The following is a 23945-nucleotide window of genomic DNA, read 5'->3' on the forward strand; positions in this document are numbered from 1 at the left end:
CTTCAATTATAATTTATCTAAGAATCTATTAGAGTTATTAGGACTTATTGTTGTAATTTTTCTTTTATCTTCTATAGCCACATACGAGGTGCATTCTCAAGCCAAATGCCACATAATACAACAGCATGACAAATATAATTTGTTGCATTTTAAACTTCTTCAATTTATAATCATCACTCCTTGTGGAACTCATCCCTAAAAAGGGAGATAATGTCATGGATATATACCTATTGTAATTATTATTTATGTAATATGAATAGATAAAAGTAGTTAAAAGTAGATTAATTTCATAATACCTTCTAAAAAAGCTTCCTAGAAGCTTTATAGACATTATTTTGACTTTATATATGTTTGTAGTTGATTGATAGGTTAGAAACTTGGTTAATAAGCTATTCATGTGCCATATATATTGATAGCTTATGAAACAAGCTAACTATATAGTGCCCATATTGAAAACTTACCTTGCAAGTCAAGATATATGTCATGCAAAGTCAATACGATTTTGGAGGTCCTATAGAATGTCACCACATAGATCTTAGGTAGATAGTATATATAGAAGCAAGAGTGAAGCCTTCTTCACTCTTGTCAACTCCTTTCTTGCTTCTAATCTAGATTCAATAGTTTATAATTTCCTTGTCTTTTTACTATAGCCATTCTAATTTCCTTTTAATATACATATTTTTTTATTTCTATTTTATTATACTTATTTATTTAATTTTATTAACTTCTTATTCTTAAAAATATATGCTTATATGCTTTATTTTTCTAATCTACCTTTTTTTGCATTATTTATAGCCATACAAAGTAAATAAAATCCATTTTCATAACAAACAATTTTAATATTATAAGATTTTATTACTTGCATATTTTTTATTTATGTTTTTTTATTATATTTTTTTAAATAGGCTCTTCTATAGTTATATATATATATATATATATATATATATATATATATATATATATATATATCTAATGGCTATATTATTATATGAAAGTGGCTCTTATTTGTGTTGTTTCTCTTTAGTTATTAGCCAAGAGACTTAGTTCGTTTTATACTAGTATACTTCTCATTCCAAGTTCTTACAACACTAGTAGTGATTGCAACATGTGGAACAACAAATAGGATGTTTTTTCCTTCTCATTTTATTGGCTATGGTTGATGTTTCTTATACATTAATAATTGCTATGGCATTTTTTTTAAAGATACCAACATCGGCTATAATGGCATCAAAGGTGGTATGCTAGTATAGATTTTATAAATCTTATTTTTAAGCTATTAATATGCTATCAAGGATTATCATTATTTTGTTCCTAGAGTTCTTATTCATTATCAATTTTTGACATAAACAATATGAAACAACAAGGACCTTGATGAATATTTCATCCAAAACTTATGATTGTACACTTGTTGTTTCAATGTCTAACAAAAGACAACTAAAGAGATTTTGGATGCATTATATAATGCACCTATCAACAATCTTCATGGAGGTAGTAGCTAATTGTTGTAAAAAATTTTCATTAATAATTCTTGATTGTTTTATTTTTTTTTTTATATAGTTTGGTGGGAGCAATGACATTAATCTTGTGGATTATTTTTTTATTCTTTTTTTGTGGTATTTTTTAATACTATTTTCTAACTTTTAGAAGCAATCAATCTTTATTAGCTTCAAATTGCCTTCTTCTTACAAATCCAACTTATATTATCAATCTTTTGACTCTTCATTCTAGTTGATATTCTACAATTAAATAAAACGCAAGCAGTATTTATTTTAGGATCATTTGTGCACTTATCAAATCATTGGAGTCTATGCTAAACAAGCAACATACTAGCAATTAGTCTAGCATCAACATTGGCTTATAAATCTCCTTAAGGATGTTTTTACTTTAGATTCTTTTCATACTGCAGATTGATTTTTAAGCTTGGATCCAAGAGAAGGAATGCTTGCTGAGGAGATCCTAAGATGAACAAACCATAGCCTAAGTGCAAGTGATGAGAATTCCAATGATGAAGCTTTGACGATATTTGGAGTGATATAAGATCTTTAAATCATTGCATAGCAGGAAGATTAAGTTATTAAAACAATAAGAATAGAGATTGGAACTAGAGCGAAGGTTTTTTGTTAGTGGAATGTAGACTTTAAAGTTTTAAAGAATCTTTGAAATAATTTATTACTTAAGCGATTACATGTGAAAATCAATTATTTAAAAGATATTAAGAACAAAGACTTGGTTGGAGACAAATAAGTCAAATAATGATGGTAGCTCTTAAGTTTTTAAAAACTTATTTATGAAAGCTAAAACCAATACAAATTGATATAGTACATTGTAAATCCGTTACAAAGAAAAAAAAAAAACTTGACAACTTAAGAAGGTTTTTTTTTATATTATAAAGAAGTTAAATACACTGCTCAATATCGTCCAAAGAAACAATGCAACTACAAAATGAGAAGCATGGTTGCCAAAGAAGACAATGTGCCAAAAAACAAATTTCACTAACTACAATAGGGATTGTACAGCTAGAAACTTTCATAACATCTAATAAAGATTCTATTCTTTCCTTAGATCCCTTATCTTATTTTACAATAGAAATTTATTTAGGACTAAAAAATTACAAAGTCTTAATTTTTTTAGATTCAAGAGCATCAACCTATTTTATAGACAAAGATTTTGTCAAAAAATAAGAGATATTGTTAATCAAGAAAACTAAACTTGTACATATAGAAGTAATAGATGGTTGTTTGCTATCTTTTAGAGATATTACACATGAGATTGTTCCTTTAGATGCAGCAATTAAAGATCATAATAGCATATTAATATTTAATGTAATAAGATCTCCATCCAATCTGATTATTTTAGGATTATCTTGGTTAAAAAAGTATAACCAACTTGTTTTGTGATATGCTATAGATTGGATTTCTTATAATATTGATTTTTCTAATACTTTAATAAAAAATCCCATTAGTTAAGTAAAAATACATAAGACTAATACATTCAAACTTTTACTAGTAGGTACAAGAACTTTCATGCATGCCACAAAAAAAGGCTTATCTTTTGCTTTATATGCCATATCTATTTTTCATAGTGAGAAGACATTAAGTAGTATTCCTAGCCAATATTAAGATTTATAAGATATTTTTGAAAAGAAAAATGCAAAAATTCTTCTATAGCATTGTCTTTATAATTGTTCCATCAATCTTTACAAAGGAGCTCAACCACCATTTGGACCAATCTATAGCATATCACAAAACAAGTTGGCTACATTCAAAGAGTATATTGATGAAAACTTGACTAAAAATTTCATGTGCCATTCTAAATTTCTAATTGGAGCTTCTATGTTATTTGTGAAGAAAAATAATAGATCTTTGCAAATTTGTATAGACTATTAAAGACTCAACATGATCACCATCCAGAATAGGTATCATCTATCATCAATTTCAAGACTTTTTGATTAACTCAATTAAGCAAAGATCTATATAAAAATAGATTTATAAAAAGCATATAATTTGGTATGTATTAAAAAAAAAAGATGAATAAAAAATTATATTTTGAACTAGATATGGATATTTTGAATATAATATCATACCTTTTAGACTCACGAATGTACCAATTACTTTTCAATATCTAATGATTAATTTTTTTTGTGAATTTCTTAATGATTTTATCATCTATTATTTGGACAACATCTTAATGTATTCTAAAAATACAAAAAAATATGAAATTCATATTTTTTGTATGTTACAAAAATTGAAAGATGTACGATTATATGCCAAGTTAAAAAAGTATGTATTCCATACTATTCAAGTTGACTTCTTAGGATATATCATTTCTAATGAAAGACTAATGATGGATCCAAAGAAGTTCTAGACTATCATGGATTGGAAAATTTCAAAAATAATAAGAAACATGTAATGTTTTTTGGGCTTTGCCAATTACTATCAGATCTTTATCAAGAATATTTTTCAAGTTGCAACTCCACTTATACATTTGACTTCTTAAGACAAAGTTAAATAGAATAAAGAAGCCAAAGTATCATTTCATGCTTTAAAAAAAGAATTTATTTTTCCACCAATTTTATATCATGTTGACTTCTTTAACGCATTTTTTATGGAAATAGGTGCATCAATATTTGTCTTGGGTGCAATATTATTATAAAAGCAAATAATAGTACAAAAATTTAAATAAAAATTAAAATTTGTCTTGGCTGCAATATGATTATGGAAGTAGATGACAAACTCCATCCAATAGCTTTTGATTTCAAAAACATTTCAACAACCAAGATTAATTTTGAGATCCATAACAAAGAGTTCTTTATCATTGTGGATTCATTTCAAGAATAATGTTATTATTTAGTAGGTATTTGGAATCTAGTCACCATATATACAGATCTCAAGAATCTTGAGTACTTTATATTGACATGTATTTTGAATTGTCGCTAAGCTTGTTGGAATATGTCTTTATCAAGATTTAATTTTAAGATCACTTATCAACTCGAAAAACAAAAAGGTTTGTTGAATACCCTTGCTAAATGTTCTTAACTTGTATTAAAAGAAAGAGATGCATCTTTTGATTAATAAAGAATAACTTTCTTGAACTTGGAGTATTTTTACCTTTGAGCAATAAAATCAACATTAATTGTTGATTCAACCTTTGTCAAGCAAATTCAATTAAGTATATCCTCTAATCTTTTTTTCTATGATATTAAGAATAATTCTTCTAAGTCCTATGATACTTCCATGTTTGGATTTAAAAACAACCTACTTTATTTTGAAGGAAAATTATACATTCCGAAAGATAGGACATAATTATGTATTTTTCAAATTTATCATGACTTTCTAGTAGCCAAATACTTTGGATACAAAAAGACTTTGGAACTAATATTGAGAGATTTTTGGTAGCCTCAAATGTTGAAGGAAATTAAAGACTTTGTACAATCATGTGATATTTTTTCAGGATCCAAAATTCCTTGCCATCAATCTTATGGACTTCTTTAGCCATTACTTATTTTAGAACAACCATAGTCTTTTGTTTCTATGGATTTTATCATGGAGCTTTCAATCTAAGATTTGTATGATTCTATATTTATAATAATAAATCTTTTTACCAAGATGGCATATTTTATATTATATACAAAATCTATCACGTAAAGAAATAACTAAGTTTTTTTTAACAACATCTATTGCTATCTCAGATTGTCTAAAGATATCATATCAAATAGGAAGAGTCAATTTATATCAAGATTTTGAAGAATCCTTTTTAAGATTTTAAAGGTGGATATAAATCTCTCTTCAACTTTTTATCTTCAAACTAATGGGCAAACAGAATGGATGAATCAAGTTTTGGACTAGTACTTGAGGTGTACCATCAACTATCATTTAGATAATTAGACAACTCTTTTATGATTGGTTGAATTTATATATAATAATTTGATATATTCTTCCATTCAACAAATACCTTTCTTTGTCAATTATGATTATCATCTATAAGTCGATACTTTTGACTTTTCAAAAGTTGATAATCTTGTAGCAAAAAATTTGGCAAATTATTTATCAAAGCTACATGGAACAATGAAGGCATAGTTAAATAGAGTTCAAGAACGATAAAAGATTAATGTCGATGTCTATTGTAGAGAACAACTACAATTTAATGTGGATAATAAGGTATAATTACTTCATCGCAATATCAAAACTATTTGTATTTGTGATAAGTTGGACTATTGTAGGCTTAAAGCTTTTCTTATTTGTGAATAAGTCAATTATATTGCTTATTAATTATATCTACCAAAGTCTATAAAAATCCACCCTATATTTCATATGCCTCTTCTTGAGCCATATAAGATAGTGAATATCTGAGAAAAAAGACAAATGCCACCTCCTTCTATAGAAGTAGATAATAATCAAGAGTTCAAAATGGAAGAAGTCTTAGATTCAAGGCAGCACCAAAATAATTTGGACTATCTTGTTTATTGGCTCAGATATGATATTGATGAATACATATGGAAGCCAGTGAAGAATCTTATAAATGTAGTAAAGAGAGTTGAAGCTTTTCATGTACAACATCCATCAAAACTAAGATGAAGAATAATAAATCTTTGCTATAAAAGAAATAAGATCCAAAGAAGATAATATTCTATCTTCTATCTTTCTTTGTAGCTTTTGTATATTAGTGACATTAAAGAGATGGAAAACCAAAAATTAATAGATTCAATTTAAGAGCTTTTAGTTGCTGACTTATTAAATGAAATATTATGATTGTGTCAATGTTCAAAACAATATTATCAATATGAAGATCCTCAAAAATGACATATCCTTTATCAAATAGATACTAAGATACAAAATATTTACTATGAAGAACTTCGAAGAGATTTTCAATATTTGGTGACTTTAATAGAAATAGAAACAACTCCTGATGGTATTCTAAATATTTTATTTGAAAAAAGTTATAAAGGCCTCAATAATGATCTAATAATAGGATAGTTTTTTTGCCTTCATATGAGATACTATCAATAGTTGAAAGGACTTATTAACCATCTTTGAAGAGAATAAAGATCAGAGTATGTGATAAATATAATTTGGCATATTTTAGATTTCATCAACACATGATGATTGCTCTTTATGAAACTTGTTCCTAGAAGGAGAGGTAATGTCATGGATATACATGTATACTCTAGTAAATATTTATATGATTACATAGAAGTAAGTAAAAATAGATAAAAATAGATTACTTTCATAATATTTTCTAGAAAAGCTTTATAGAAACTTCATAGATATTTTTTTGACTTTACATGTATTTGTAGTTGATTGATAGATTAGAAATTTGGTCAAAAAATTAATCATGTATTCATAGCTTACAAAACAAGTCAACTATGTGGTGCACATATAAAAACTTAACTTGTAACTTAAAATATGTGTCTTGTAAAGTCAATATGTTTTGGAGGTCCAATAAGACATTGCCACATAGCTCTTAGTTAAGAATATATATGAAGGTAAGAATGAAGCCATCTTCACTCTTATTAATGCCTTTCTAGTCTTAAGTCTTATTTCAATACTTTCTAGTCTTCTTGTTTTTGGTAATAATCATTCTTGTTTAATACTATATTATCTTTGAGTGACTTTTTAATATTTTTTTGTGATATAAGAGTGTATTAAGGATTTCTTTCTTCAAGATTCATGTCCTTGATAGGTTATATATATTAAATTTGAAATCTTATATAGATTAGAATTTAATAGTTTATTTTGGAAATCTAAATCAAATTTTTGTATTATTTATATTTTATGTCATATTGTATAATAGGTAAATAAATTTTGTAGTAAGTTACTGGTTGGTTATTAATAACCTTGAGAATTAGACTTATGACTAGGCAGTTTAATTGATAACAATATGTTGTTAGTGGAATAAATGGTTAAGAATTCAAAGGGTCATAACCTTTGGAATCTGTTGGCCAATGGTCCATCTTTTGGTAGGATATAGAGGTTGAGAAGTAATAAGCTGAGAGCCAGACTGTAAGAGTCATACGTCAAGGTAAGCTTTATACTACCTCTTTGATTTCTTTGCTTTTATTATTTTTTTATGAAGAATTGTGATTGAGAGAAGTATTATTGAAACTGTGATTAGAATATTGTGGAATATGACTTTGGACTAACCGTTTTGGAAAAAATCCGTGACCTTGAGAATTGAGATTATCGAATAGTGTTGTGTTAAGAGAAGATATTGAATTCTGTATGATGAATTGAGAAACTGAATATAATAAGTAAGCTCGAGATCAATAATTGAATATATATAAACCACAAAGAGAGTAAGTGGTAGATGAATTGATAAGAATATGGAAGTATTTTTGAATTAATAGTCGTAGAATGGATTATGTATTGAATTAAGATGGAAGTAGTAAGCCTTAGTGTTTTGTAGTTTGATAATTGATTTTAAATAGCCAGAGTACAGTCAATTGTGATACTAAAAAATCCAATTCATATAACTAGTCTTTTTCCATGTTCGAACCCATCTCTATTAGTTCAATTGCTTTAATATACTGAAGCTTGAATACAATGAGAACAACATTTTGGCACCGCTGCTAGAAAAATGATAACAATATGAAATGTTAGAAATTGATTATATAGGAAGGATAAAATATTATGAGTGATAATCATGAAGGAGAGGATTATCAAAGAATTTATCGACAAGTGAAAGAAAGACAAGAGCGATTACACATAAGATCAAAAAGGATTTATAGATCCAAGTAAAACCAAACAAAAAAAAATTCAAATTCGAATAGCAAAGAGACCAGTGATAATACCAATGGCCACCAAAAGCCTAGAAGTATCAATTGTGGTAGAAATGGGAGCAATAGAAGATTGAACTATAAGTGTGGCACCATTACCTACTTTTAATGGTTAGCGGGCTCTGATCTCAATCACCATATATATCTCAATTCTTAATAGCCTGCATAACTAATAATGGTAGAACTCAAGATATTTCGTTGAGATGGTTGCCAGCAACTTTAAAAGATACAGCTTTTGAATGATATATTAGGCAACTAGTGGGTAGATTTTCTATTTGGAAGGCCTTGAGGAATGCCTTCTTAATCCATTTTAGACCAATTTGATTTCAAGATCGGCTTTGAGAAACTTTTATGAATAGCAGGATGTTTGCGAAGGAATCAGTAGAGTCCTATTATGGCCAGATCGCAGATATACTTTATAAATGGTCAAATAATCAAATTCCAGATGTGTTTATATTGTCGATATTAATCAATAGTTTGCATCCACCAAAATTAAAAATGTTTGTAACAGAGGCTTGATCAACTATGGTAGAAGCATCATTGGCATGAGCAAAAGTGTGGGAAGAATGTCATTATGACCAATTGTTAACAGTGGGAGCTACAATGATTCCAAGTTCAAGAAGCCAACAAATACAATCGAAAAATGTATCGATGGATAATTATCCACAAATGGCTGTCTCCAATGTGAAGAATATTATGTTGCAACAACCAATTAATGCTACACTACTCTAAGCAATAACGCCAAAAATGATGACACCTTATTTTACGTTGCCAATCTATGAACAATCGAAGTTATTCACAAATGTCACTGTTAAAGTTTGAAATGAAGCCTTGTTATTAAATCTAACAAAGAAGATAGAAGAATTGGCCGTGAATTTGGCTAAAGATAAGAAAAAATGATATAAGCCTTCTAATACGAGACTTAATGTATGGTGTAATAATTATAAGAGACAAGATCATTTTGATACGGAATGTCCATCACCTAAACAAATAGGTATTCAATGTATATTTTATAGAAGAAAGCACCCTACCCAAAACTGTTGGCATTTACAAAGACAACAATAATTTAGTAATCAGACCATGATCCCACCGACTCAATGGAGTCAATCAAGTTTAAATGAGAAATACGTATGGATGGAATAGAAATCGATCTAATCGATAAAATCAAACATTCAATAACTTTCAAAGTTCCAATTTTAACCAGAGGTCTGCATCAAACCTCCAGAATTACAGAAATGAGCAGCAGAGGTATTAGCAATATGCTCCACTGGCGTCATCAAACTAAATACCCTCCGTATCGACGAGACAACCAAGATCATTTTCTAACCCTACATGGAACAAGCCTAGTAGGTATATATCAATGGAGACACCCAATATGCCAAATGGAGGTACAAGAAGACCACTTCGTTATTTCCGTTGCAGACAGATTGGTCATTATGCTAGTGAATGTCCCAATCCCACAGCCAGTGACAATTATGCACCATTGTGGGTGAATTACAAGCAGTCGAGACATACTTATCAGCAATGTAATACTCCATTCAATTTTAATAATCAAGTTCAGCATATCCAAAGCTAAGAAAAAATGAAAGAGATAAATCAAGGTCCTAAAGATTCACTAGTTCATCGGGTAGAAGTAGTCCAAGCTATTCTTACTAGGAGTCAGCAAAAGAAGAAAGGACCAATTCAGCATTTGGGTGAGCTTGATGCAAAGGACAATTTTGATCCAATTATGACGACATCCAATCTAGATCCTATTATGGGCCTGTTACCGAGTATGAGACTTGACTCGGTTGGGCAATCCAATGAGGTCCCGATTACGGAGGCTTCAATTCTGTGTCGAGCTATTCTATTCTCTACACAATTTTAGAAAACGTCTTTTTTGTTGAAAGAAATTCTAAGAGGCGTGAATTCCAAGGAACCAATATCAACCTAATTAGGAGAATAATCTTACCCATTGAAAGAACCGATTTTACATGCTCTATCAAACTTAGTTCTAGTAGCTTTATCAATTTTTAATATAGAAAAAATCAATTTACATGCATTGGTGTCTAGGACTAGGAAGAAGAAATGGACATTGAGAATTACCACTAATACATAATCATATGATATTTTAAAAGATTTGGGTACCATACAGCCCACAATCTCTATGAAGCAACTATTGGCGATAGCCCTTGAGTGCCAAACTATCTTGAATTCTTTATTAATTTGTCGCAGATCTCAAAATAAAGAAATCTGAGAAGTAAGTTTGAATCCCGATCCAAGTGCACCAACGATTGATGTCTCAATTGATGGAGTGTTAGTATCAAGAGTGCAAGTACATGGAGGATCTAGTATAAATCTTATGAATGCCGCTACAATGAAGGAGTTGGATTTGGATCACTTATTGCCTACTACAGTAGTTTTGAGAATGGCTGACTCCAGTCCAGTTAAACCTATGGCTATTTTACAAAGTATTAATGCAGTAATTGTAGGGATTACCTACAAAATTGATTATATTATTTTCTAATTACGAAGCTCTATATTGTCATATCCAATTTTATTAGGGCGACCATGGTTGTATCAAGCTAAAGCTTGAAATGACTAGGACTGTGGTACATTGACAATTGAGAAAGGTAATGATAAAATTGTACTTCAAATTGTACTTCAAATGTATCCTGACCAATATTATGGAGAAACTCAAGTTGTTAGTTCAAATTTCACGTCAGATTGTGAAGATGAGTCTACAGAAGAAGATATTGGTGCACTTGACTCAATTTATGCTGATACAAGACAAGTTTTCAAGCACACTAGAATGAACTACCAGTGCAGGAGATCGGGAGAGTATTTAGTTCCTCCAAATGTTATTGACGATTCTGATCATATGATTGTATATTAGATAAATAAATAAGATATTAATCACGTTAGTGCTATGGAACTGGAGTTGGAAAGTTCTAATGTGTCGGATTTTATGAAAGATTCTTGAATTGAGTAGAGGATTATTCTAGAGACTCCTGAAATTCTACGATGTTAACCAATTAATTTAGGTACAGGGGAGGCTCTCCAAATCATTCAGATTTACAATGGTATAAAAAGCAAGGAGAAAGAAATTTGGATGGATTACTTTTTAATGCATAAAATTACTTTTGTATGGCTGTATGCGGATTTGAAAGGAATTCCAGCTGAAGTTTGTGAGTATCAAATTATATTGGAAGAAAACGCTATACTAGTACGTCAGAGACAACATCGATTTAATCCAAAATACTCACTTATGGTAAAAGAAGAACTAGATAAACTCTTGGAGGTTGGATTTATCTATCCAGTTTCTTTCAGTGAATGGGTTTTACCAATTGTTATGATACCAAAAAAGAATGAAAAAGTTCGTATCTGTCAAGATTTCTACAAATTAAATACGGCTACGAAGAAGGATTATTTTCCTCTACCATTCATGAATAGTATATTAGATGATGTTTCTGAACATGAATGTTATTCATATCTTGATGGATTCTCTGATTATAATCAAGTTAAAATTACAAAAGAAGACCAGTTAAAAACTACTTTTATTATAGATTGGGGGACCTTTGTCTATAATGTTATTCTATTTGGGCTTTGTAATGCACCAGCTACATTTCAAAGGGTAATGATGCAAGCATTCCAAGATTATCTACAAATTTCAATGGAAATATTTCTAGATGATTTTTGTACATTCAATATGAGAGCTAAGCATTTAGAATGTCTAGGTCAATATTTGAATCAATGTGCCAAATATGGAATTTATTTAAGTTCAAAAAAGTACCAATTTGGTGTGTCTTCTGGTAAATTATTGAGTCATATAGTTTCAATGGCAAGTATTACTACAAATCTAGATAAGATAAAGTTTATAGTAGAATTAAAGCAACTAGATACTGTTACGAGTATTCGAGCATTTGTCAGCCATGTCAATTATTATTAGTGATTTATCTATTTATTCACAATTATATGTCTTCTCTTGAAAAATCTCTTGAAGAAACCACCAACCGATGAGACCAGTCCATTTTGGACAAAGGAATGTACAATTGCATTTGAAACATTGAAATTGTAATTGGTTTCAGTACCAATATTGGTGGTACTTTGTTGGACAAAACCATTCCAAGTTTATAAAGATGCATCTAATGTCGCGATTGGTTTTGTGCTAATCCAAAAAGATGATCGGGTTTTGATCATCTTATTTATTATGCAAGTCGTCAATTGATAGCAGCTCAAAGAAATTATACAACAACCAAAAGAGAAGCATTGGGGATGATTTATTTCGTACAAAAGTTTCAACATTATCTTTTTGGTTATAAATTTGTTTTCCATGTCAACTATGATGCTTTAAAATATATGATTAATAAGCCTCAATTGAGTGGTCATATTGCATGATGGATTTTACTCTTGCAAGAATTTGACTTTACTATTCAGGTAAGACCAAAAAAATCACATTCCAATGCAGACCAATTATCTCGGTTATCCAATATATTGGGTAATAAACCTATTAATGATGCACTACCTGATGCGAAACTGTTTATGGTAGATGTAATTACTCTAAAGTATAGTGAAATAATTCAATACTTGACATTTCAAACCTTCCCATCCAATTTTAATGAAAAGCTTAAACGACGCTTAATATTAAAATGTGCACCTTATACAATGATTGGTGAAGCTTTATATAAACAAAGCAAGGATGGAATTTTGCGACGCTGTATTTATCAGATTGAAGTGAGTATTATATTGGAAGGTTGCCACTTGGACAGTTGTGGTGGACATTTTGCGGGAGACAACATGGCTCATAAAGCTTTACAGGCTGGTTATCGGTGGCCAATAATGTTTGCAGATGCCCACTAATTCGTCCGTCATTGTGACCTATGTCAGAGAATGGGTCGACCTACTAGAACTTCAGCAATGCTATTGGTACCAATTCTCGCTCAAGCACCTTTTGAAAAACGGGGAATTGATTTTGTAGGATCCATTGGATTAACCTCGAGAAATTGATAAAAATGGTATATACTGGTAGCAACGGATTACGTAACAAAATGGGCTGAAGCCATAGCTATGAAAATCAATAGTACAAGCACAGTAGCAACCTTTTTGTATGAAAATATTATTACATGATTTGGTTGTCCACAAGAATTAGTTAGTAAATGAAAAATTCATTTTATAAATAGTACAATCGAAGCTCTTATGGCTAAATACGAGATAAAAATATCGTAAGACTATACCGTATCATCCTAGAGCCAATGGACAAACGAAAAAGACTAATGGAATTTTATGTAAAAACTTAACAAAAACAGTTTCAGAAGCGGAAACAGATTGGGACACTAAGTTGTTCGTAGCTTTATGGGCATACTGTATTGTATATAAAGTTACTACCAATACTACCCCTTTTCAATTGATTTATGGCTAAGAAGTAATATTACCTATTGAATTGGAAGTCCAAAGTTCACAAATTGTTATAGATAATAGATTGAGAGATCATGATTCATTACGGCACCGTTTAGAAGAATTAAAAAAATTGGATGAAATTAGAGCCAATGCATTAATGATAATGGAAACTACACAAAAATGAAGGAAGACTTATTATGATAGTAAGCTTAAACCAAAGGCTTTTATGCCAAATAATTTGATACTTCTTTATGATAGTCGATTTAAAAAATTTTCAAGAAAATTTCAAGTTCGATAGCATGGGTCATATCGAGTTATTGACAGATTTTCAAATAATTCAGTATAATTGGAAGATTTTATAGGTACTAAATTTACAACACGGATCAATGGCAATCGGCTTAAAATTTACTATATATAAATCCGAGACGGATTTTTTATTACTACAAAAAAGAGAGTCAACCCGATTGATTGGACCATAATAAGAAGTAGGAGGGAGGCTCTTGACAAGTATCATGTTTTCTTTTGTGGTTAAGGAGAAGTGGATGGAAGAAAAGGAGAAGATAGCAAACATGGTGTCTGAGAAAGCAAGGATGGAAACTGATTGGAAAGAACGGCAAGAGTGGTTGTAGGTAGAGGTTGCAATGTTGCAAACTAAACTAGCCGCATTAGAGAAGGAGGCCAATAATTTCGTGCAGACCAATAGACCACTTTCAGCGACAACACCTTTAGAGATATATGCTGCTACGTCTTTAAAAGTTGAGGCTAAATAATGTTTACAAAGATGCTACACAATTAGGAGTGGAACTATGTAGAATAGGTAAATAAATTTTGTGATAAGTTACTGGTTGGTTATTGATAACCTTGAGAATTAGACTTATGGTTAGGCAGTTTAATTGGTAACAGTATGTTGTTAGTGGAATAAATGGTTAAGAATTCAAAGGGTCATAACCTTTGGAATCTGTTGGCCGACGGTCCATCTTTTAGTAGGATAAAGAGATTGAAAAGTGGTAAGCCGAGAGCCAAACTGTAAGAGTTGTAAGCCGAGGACCAGATTGTGAGAGTTGCAAGCCAAGGGCCAGACTGTGAGTGTCGTAAGCCGAGAGTTAGACTGTGAGAGTCGTAAGCCAAGAGCCAGACTGTGAGAGTTGCAAGTCGAGAGCCAAACTGTAAGAATCGTAAGCTGAGAGCCAGATTGTGAGAGTCGTAAGCCAAAGGTAGTTTGGTGCTACCTCTTTGTTTTTTTTACTTTTATTATTTTCTTATGAAGAATTGTGATTGAGAGAAGTATTATTGAAACAGTGATTAGAATATTATGGAATATGACTTTGGACTGACCATTTTGAAAAAAATCCATGATCTTGAGAATTAAGATTATCGAATAGTGTTGTGTTAAGTGAAGATATTGAATTCTGTGTGATGAATTGAGAAACTGAATATAATAAGTAAGCTGGAGATCAGTAATTAAATATATATAAACCGCAAAGAGAATAAGTGGGAGATGAACTGATAAGAATATGGAAGTATTGTTGAATTGATAGTCATAGAATAGATTATGTGTTGAATTAAGACGGAAGTAGTAGGCCTTGGTATTTTGTAGTTTGATTATAGATTTTAGATAGCCAAAGTATAATCGATTGTGATACTAACAAACCCAATTCATATAACTAGTCTTTCCTCATGTTTGAATCTACCTCTATTAGTTCAATTTTTTTTGTATACTGAAGCTTGAACACAATGAGAACAACACATACTTTCTAAATTGCTTGCTATTTTATATTTTTGCCACTACCATGATCTAAATTGAAATTTTAAGCTTTAAATAATATTTTTAGCTACTAATTTTGTTTCAGAAGATTAAGTGCTATAGCTTATTTTTTGAAGTAATGATTGCCTTACCTCTCTAATCAATGGATGCTTATTTAATATTTTGTTGTAGCTAAAGTTGCTACAATTTAGATCTTGATTTAAATCTTATTTATTTTTATATATTATTTTAATTTTTAATCAATTATCTATATTAGATAGATATTATTTGATTAAATTGATATTATATTTTAAATAATTATCATCTAAACTAATTTATTGTTTTATTTTTATTCTGAAATTATTATGTTAATTAAAATATTATTGATTAGTGACAAAGTGGTTATACATATGTATTTGTGTTAGAAATCAAACTTAGTGCACTTTGGTACTACATTCACTTATTTTAATAAAGAATATATATACTTTCTGTAATATGTGAATTAGATGATAATTAAACTAATATTTTTGTTTGTCAAACATAGATACAAAGCTATCAAGTGGATTAAATTCTAATAATAAAGATGAATAATGGTGCCACTTGTTGAAACCTAAATAAATGAATTTTGGATGAATAATACCAACATTCCTTCTCAAACTTGGTCTAGAGTGAGAATATGGATATTATCTATCCAATCAACAAGTAATCATTTTACTTCTTATTTTTTCTTGTTCCTAGATCCACTTGAATATTCAAATCATCATTTGTATTAATGATTAGTATAGGAAGAAAGACAAACTAGTGATTAGTTTGGATATGATTGTATAGGCCTTTAGTTTAGAGTATGAAAGTCAAGTTTCAAATGTCACAAAGGATGCAGCTGCCAATACCATGATTTTATTGATGTTAAGTACTTCTCCTATCCTTGTATTAGAAAGTTGCATAATAGATAAAAATAATACGTAATATCATGAGAATTTGAATTGTAATTAAAAAAATAAAATAAAATAAAATACTTATTTAATTTATTTAAATTTATAGTTTAAATTTTGTAATTAAAGGTAAAAGTTGTAAGATTTATTGTTAAGAAATTTAGAAGGGCTTTGGTATCAAGGATGTAATATTTTGACTTCTACGCATCTCTTGTAGATGGATAAAGTAAGTTGATGGAGGACTTTATTTCCATTCATTGAAGGTCATGCCTAATAGGCTTCAAGATATTATCTGAAACCATATTGGAATTTGAAGCCACTTCAAGGCAACTACTCAAAGTTCAAAGGTTAAGATTTAATAGTTTGTATTGAAAACTATAATTTTTGTGCAAAAATCAAGGGATTTAGAATTTTTATGAAAAAAAAATGGACACTTGAAGTTAGGATCTTAGAATTGTATCTACTACCACTCTTTTTGAATACAAGGAGTTAACTCAGGGCTTTTAGAGATTAAAAAGTAATAATCAAAATCTAACTTAAGGAATTATATTTTATACAAAGAAATTGATAAATTCCACCTTAGAACAAAGGAGAAAGAGTTATTGGAAGTCATTGCTTCAAAACTAGAATTTGTAAGTGAGTTCTTTTCATAAGAATTTTAGTTTGGACCATATCTTGAGTTTATAGATAAATTTGTAGCTCAAAATTTCCATAAATATAAATAACTATGTTAAAAGTTATATATGAAATTTCATGATATTTGAGTATTGGATTTTTGAGATATGGTCGATTTAATACATGAGTATCTAGAAATTGACATGATTTAGTAATTATCCTAAAAATCAAAGAAAAGATGAAATAACTACGTGGTATCTATGTGAACACATGGGTTAGATTTGAAGAGAGATTTAAAGATGAATAATTTGATGAAGACATTGAAAAGATATATAAGAGAGATTTTTTTGATTAAATGGAATAATAACCAAATAAATATATAGGATCAAATGAACTACTAAGAGAGTTTCGAAAATTCTATTATTAGAGAAGTATCTTCTAGAGGTAAAGAAATTAGAGTTATTTTTGTAAGCTATAAATGAGATATTATATGATAGATTGTTTCTCTTTCTTTAAGATGAGATTGTAAAAGATAATTTTACCACCGATTGGAGAAGATTGGAAGAGGCAATGAGCCTCTTTGCCAAGCAACAATATAAAGAGGATTTAGAGCAAAGATAAAAACAAAATCAATGATAGCTATAAAGGCTCTAGCAACCACTTTATCTACTTCTATTCTATCAAATTCTTTAAAAAATAAGATTGTAGATGAAAAAATCCTTGAAAATTTTATGAGAGGCATGAGAGAGTTGAAGATAGAAATGAATGTTTTGAAGAAAAATACAAGGTCAAACTCTTCACGATCAGCTAAAATATCAAAGGAGTTTGTGGTAAAATGCATTTGGTGTGATGATCCAAATCATAAATGTAGTAATTGTGGATTATATACAGATGTTGTGAAGAATAGTATTATTACCTTCAAAAAAGAAAAAAAACAGAGATGTTAGAATATATGAGCTTCTAGAGTCTAATTTTGGAAGAAGAAACATGAGAAATAGAGGATAGATTAGAGAAGATTAGTTCTTTACATGATAAGAAGGCAAAGACTTATACTATTAAAGCTCAATATATAAAGTGAGAACTTTTATACATATATCTAAAAAAGTAATGGTGAAGAAAATATCATTATTATCAAGAAGAAGAATCAAATGACAATTGAAAAAATAATAGTAAGAGCATTAGATACTCTGATGATTAAAGAAAAAGAAGAAGAGATTGAACAAGTGTTTGTTTTAATATATGATGATACAAGCAGTGGCAACCAAAATAAAAAGCATGGAGTCATTCATGATAAGATTGAAAATATAGAACTTGAAGTTATGGATGAAGTTTTGAATAATGAGATGGAAGATGAAGTGCTACAAATTCTATTATATGATAGAATGGCCAACATCAAGGTGGAAGAAAATACTACCAAGAACAAAAAAAGAGTTACAATAGAGGCCAAAGTATCTCAATTTGAGGCTAATAAGTTATGGAGTAGTAGTGGTGAAGCTTTAACAACTTATACTCATTTTGGATATGGAATTTTTGATTGCAAGTAGATTGTAAGAAGCACAATGTTATCCAAATGAACTCAAATATAAAAAGATAAGTTTAAAAGATTGAATAAAAATTTTAGATTAATTTCTTTCTTGTACTAAGATGTATCCAAGTCTTAACTCTAATCTCAAACTCAAACCTCCTCTCACTAAAATACCTATAAATTACTTATTATTAAGTCAATCTAAATAAATATTAGCTCATTAAGCTTAATTCAAGCTACAAACTTCAAAATATCAAAGTCGACAATTAAATTTTGTGAACTAAAAATCCTCCCTATCTATTTTAAGAAAAAAAGAATTACACAATAAATTTGAAAGGTAATGGGAATCAATTGTGTGATTACTTTTATGGTTGATTAATCAATTAAGCAATTGTAGTTCCAACTCTCAAGATAATGCCTTCTAAGCAATGATTACTATTTGATTTAACTTAAAACAAGTGATAAAAAATAAAATAAGAAAAAACAAGAATTAGATAGAAATAACAAAATAAAAGTAGCGGGATGAGAAAAAATAGATAGAACAAAGAATTTGGATGGAAACAACATAATTGGATAAAAATTCTATAATTAGATGGAAACAACACAGTTGGCTGAAAATTGCGTAGCTCAATGAGAACAACAAAAGGTAGCAGCAGCAGTAGTAGAAGCAAAAAAATCCTCCCAGCTTCAAACCTTCATAACTTTTTCATTTTAGTTTCAAATTTGATGATTCTTTTGTCCAACCTTACTAATTTTTTTTCTTCTATACAATAAACATGTCTAAATGAAAAAATAATCCTACTAATAGTAAGGTCCAAGAGGACCAGCAAGGATATAAAACAACCAACTTATAACATAAGTTTATAACAAACAAAAATAATACAACTCTTTGGTGCCTCAGTAGGCCTTCCTTACGAAAGACTCAACCAAAAGGTAAGAGAGAACAAAGCTTTGGGAGGGCCATATATATATCCATGCCCTCAAGCCATATATCGACAATTATCGTTGCTAATAACTTGCAAGTAACAACTAATTTAGGATCCTTTTTATTAGCTAATCCATACAAGTGATACAACTCGCATGTCACTTGATTTTATTCCAAGTATTTTTAACTACCAATCAATAGTTTTAAAACCACTTGTCATTAAGAGGTCAACCTATACCTCCCATGATCTCCAACCAATATTACTTATAGAGAAGATCAATAGTTGGCATTCATTTGTCACGAGGTGATGATAAATCACCATGGATATAAATCAATGCATAGATTTTAATCCCTAATAACTTAATTATCAAAAATTTATGCAAAAAAACTTACTAATATAAATATTAATCTTTGAGAGGAATTTTTTAGAAGCGAACTTGATTTGTTGTCATATAAGTAATAGTTGAAGGATAGAATAGCTTTCCATCTTCTTTCTTTACCATCACTTGTGGCTTTAAGAGAAAAGTAACTCTCTAACTTCTTCCTTTATTATCTCTTGTGGCTTTAAGAGTAGAATAGTTCTTCATCTTCTTCCTTCACCATTTTTTGTGGCTTCAAGAGTGGAATAACTTTCAATCATTTTTTCACCCAACTCCAACTACAAATAACTCCACTTTTCTTAACAACTTCATCTTAAAAAAGAATTAGTATTTTTTTAAATCTAATTTTTATAATTAGATTCTATTAACATTAATTTAATAATTTAAGGCCATGGTTCATAATTTCGACAAAAAACCTCTATTTTCTTATAATTAATAAATAAATAATATTATATCTTATTAAAATATCAAAAATTAGTTAAATAAAGTTTTGGTGTATGATCTTAGATTTACAAATTTTCAAAGAAATTGAAAGCAAAACCAAGGAAAATGTTGGCCACTTATTGTAGTCATAGCCTTCAAAACCTTCATCTACAAATTAGCTTGGATCTCTCTTATCACAGCTCTTTTTTTTATATTCTAAAATTTATTGAAAAGCTAAAAATAAGATCTAGATTCTTTTAAAACCTCAATTCTTTTAAAATATCATTTAAACAAACAAATAAGCTTTTTGCAATGATGTCAAGCTTGAGCAATTATTTATTTTTAAGATAGTCAAATTTGTGAGATTGCATAATTCTTTTTGTAATAATTTCAAGCTTTTGAAATCACTTATATCAAAGATAGTCAAAGATGTAAAATTTTTTTAATTTATTTGGCATTGTTGTTAAGCTTAAGGACTCACCTATATTAAAGAAAGTCAAAAATTTGAAGTTATCCAATTCATTTGGAAATGATGTTAAGCTTGAGCACCTCTACTTAATTAAGGTGGTCAAAGATGAAAGGTTATCCAATTCATTTGGCAATGATGTCAAGCATGAACATTCACTTATATTCAAGGTTGTCAAAGTTGAGAGGTTGCCCAATTCATTTGGCAATGATATCAAACTTAAACATTTACTTATATTCAACATAGTCAAAGGTATGAGATTGACTAATTAATTTGGCAATGATGTCAAGTTTGAGCACCTCCACAAATTTAAGGTAGTCAAAGATGTGAGCTTACCTAATTTATTTGGTAATGTTGTCAAGCTTCTACACCAACTTCTATCAAAGATAGTCAAAGATGTGAGGCTGCCCAATTTATTTGGCAATGATCTCAAGCTTGAGTCCATCTTTATCTTAAAGGTAGTCAAAGATGTGAGGTTTCCTAATTCATTTGGCATTGATGTCAAGCTTGAGCATTCACTTATATTCAAGGTAGTCAAGGATATGAGATTATCCAATTCATTTGGCAATGAAGTCAAATTTGAGTACTTTTTTATCTTAAAGGCAATCAAAGATGTAAGGTTACCCAATTCATTTGGCAATGATGTCAAGCTTCTACACCAACTTATATCAGAAGTAATCAAAGATATGAGATTACCCAATTCATTTGGCAATGATATCAAGCTTGAATACTTTTCTATATTAAAGATTTTTAAAGCAAGAAGACTTCCTATTGATATTGGTAGTAATCTTAATCTTTTATAATCTTTAAATTAAGCATCTTAAAATAAGTCATATACTCCAATTCATTTGGTAGCATAATTAAATTCAAGCATCCTTCTGGGTCAAGTTTCAATAATGTAGAAATTCTAAAGAATAAATTTGGAAATTTTTTTATAAAAGAGAAATTTTTCACTTAAAGACATTCAAACTGTCAAACTTAGTCCAAGCATCTTTGACAAGTAGTATTTGCAATGCTTTATCTACTAATTCTTCATTTAATTGATATGCCTATGATATGTTTAATAAAAAATATTTTAAACTAAGAGAATGCTTTACCAACATAAAAAAGATGCTTAATATTCTTTCTTTAATTTTGGGAGCAAAAACACCAACATAATAACTTAAATTTCAAAGTGATGAAAAAGAAGTACTTTTTATTTCATCTATATTATTGTTTTTTATGTTGTTGTAAAATAATCCCTTCAACTATAAATCAATACAATCAAATATAATATTAGATGATAATTTATATATTAAAAATGTACTTAATAAATATATAAATCTAATTATAATATAAGATTAATTTATCTTACATTATAATTTTACATGAGCATAAATTCAAAAATTATAATAAATATAATATAATATATATAACTAAATAAAATATCCAACCTTTAAATAATTTTATTTTTATTATCATTATTTTTCACATGCCATTTAGTTAATAGTTAAGTAGAATTAGCTTATTTGCTAATCCATGATATGGATCTACTTTTAAGTTCCACATCCTTGTATATTTGTATTCCATCTTATTTTCTACAATGTTTCTACCCATGTCTTGTAGTTGATCATGTACTCTTATAATTCCATCTTCGTCTACTTTTATCAATGATTGATTAATCAATGTATTTAATATTAATTCTACATCTTGTTCAAAGATACTTTTTTGACTATTGGTCCATATTCACAATGTTCTTCCTTTTGACATGCTTTGTGGATAAACATCATTACAAAAAAAAAAAAAACATATATCCAAAAACATAATCTTTTCTTCAACTTTCAAATTGTCAAAGCTTATTCTTAATATCTTCCAAATCTTGTAGTTACTATTGTTTTTATCTCCATCTAACTCTCTTCCCCTCTTCAACTTTTGTAAAGCTCGCTCCCAATATCTCAACCTCTTATTCTCTCTTAAAAATGCTCCCATAACTTTTAAACTCAATGGTAGGCCACTACAAGCTCTTATAATTTGTTTGCCTACCTCAATAAGTTTAATAGATAGATTTTTTCGGCCACAAGAATGTTTGATAAATAATTTCTTGCTTATTTCTTCATCAAGTTCTTCAATATCTATTTTGCAAACTTCTTCACCAAAATACTTCAATGCTTACAAAACTCGAGGTGTTGCAATCAATGTGCTCCCATTGCAAGAAAATAGGTCATCCATAGGCACAACATCTTCAATTTGACTTTGATTCTTCACATTATCAAAGACCAAGATGGTTTTGTTTTCCTTCAAGAATGATTTCAACATTTTTTGAGCTTCTTTTACATCCTTTAGTTTTGATTTGACTTTAAATTGTTCTAAAATATTGCAAGTTGTATAGCAATCACCACCACTTTCAATGCACTCAACAAAGCATGAGGCATTGTAAATGTCTTTTACACTTGTCAATGTAGCCTTTGCTATTGTGGTCTTGCTTATTCCATCCATTCCAACAAGATACAATGCCTTCACTTCATTTGCACAATGTTGACTTATTTGTGATAAATATTGTATTCTACCAAAAACTTCTTCCTCAGGTATATCAACTTGCAACTACAAAATTCATCCAAAAATCAACAATAAAATCAAAATGATGCATATATAATATTTTAACCTACTCTTACTAACTTGAACTTATAATAATACATATAAATATTATTATGGCATAGAAGTAAGTATACAAATTTAAAATATTATCAATACATTCAATTTGATATATAATCTCTATGGTTTTTAGCAAAAGTCTTACCAATGAAAATCTATGATGTAGTTGTTGACATTCTATATTTTGGTAACAGTCATTTTTTGATGCTCCAAACTTTAGAGCATTTGCCACACCAATTCTAACTAAATGTTTTTTCTTTAGTAACTCCAATCTTTCACAAATATTTGCAAACTTTGGCCAATGTAAAGGATTCAACCTCCAACATTTTTGAATAAGCTCAATCAATCATCACAATTTGAAAGTAGGTTTGGTCTTTCACCTTTCTCAATTCTTTCCAATATCCCTTTCACTTCATGAACATCATTAAATGGATCTTTTTTAAAAAAAACTTAGAACATATCATTCCAAATGAATAAACATCAACTTCAAAATGACACATTTCCATTGATTGAAATTTATTTCTCAATGCCTCTGGAGCCATATATCTAAGACTCCTATAAATGTAATTATTCTCTATGGCTTTTGGATTTCTTCCTACTTCAATCTTGGACATTTCAAAATCAATTATTTTTACAACATGTTGAAAGATCTTATT

At 29.1% G+C, this 23945-nt stretch overlaps 1 pseudogene; it reads right to left on the reverse strand.

Moving 5' to 3' along the window:
* Positions 1–22255: 22255 nt before the first annotated feature.
* LOC112274467 (disease resistance protein Roq1-like) lies at positions 22256–23240 on the reverse strand (annotated as a pseudogene).
* Between the last annotated feature and the right edge of the window lie 705 nt (positions 23241–23945).

This window comes from Physcomitrium patens, chromosome 21 (genome assembly GCF_059467195.1).
Source record: "Physcomitrium patens ecotype Gransden chromosome 21, ASM5946719v1, whole genome shotgun sequence".
Classification (NCBI taxonomy): Eukaryota; Viridiplantae; Streptophyta; class Bryopsida; order Funariales; family Funariaceae; genus Physcomitrium; species Physcomitrium patens.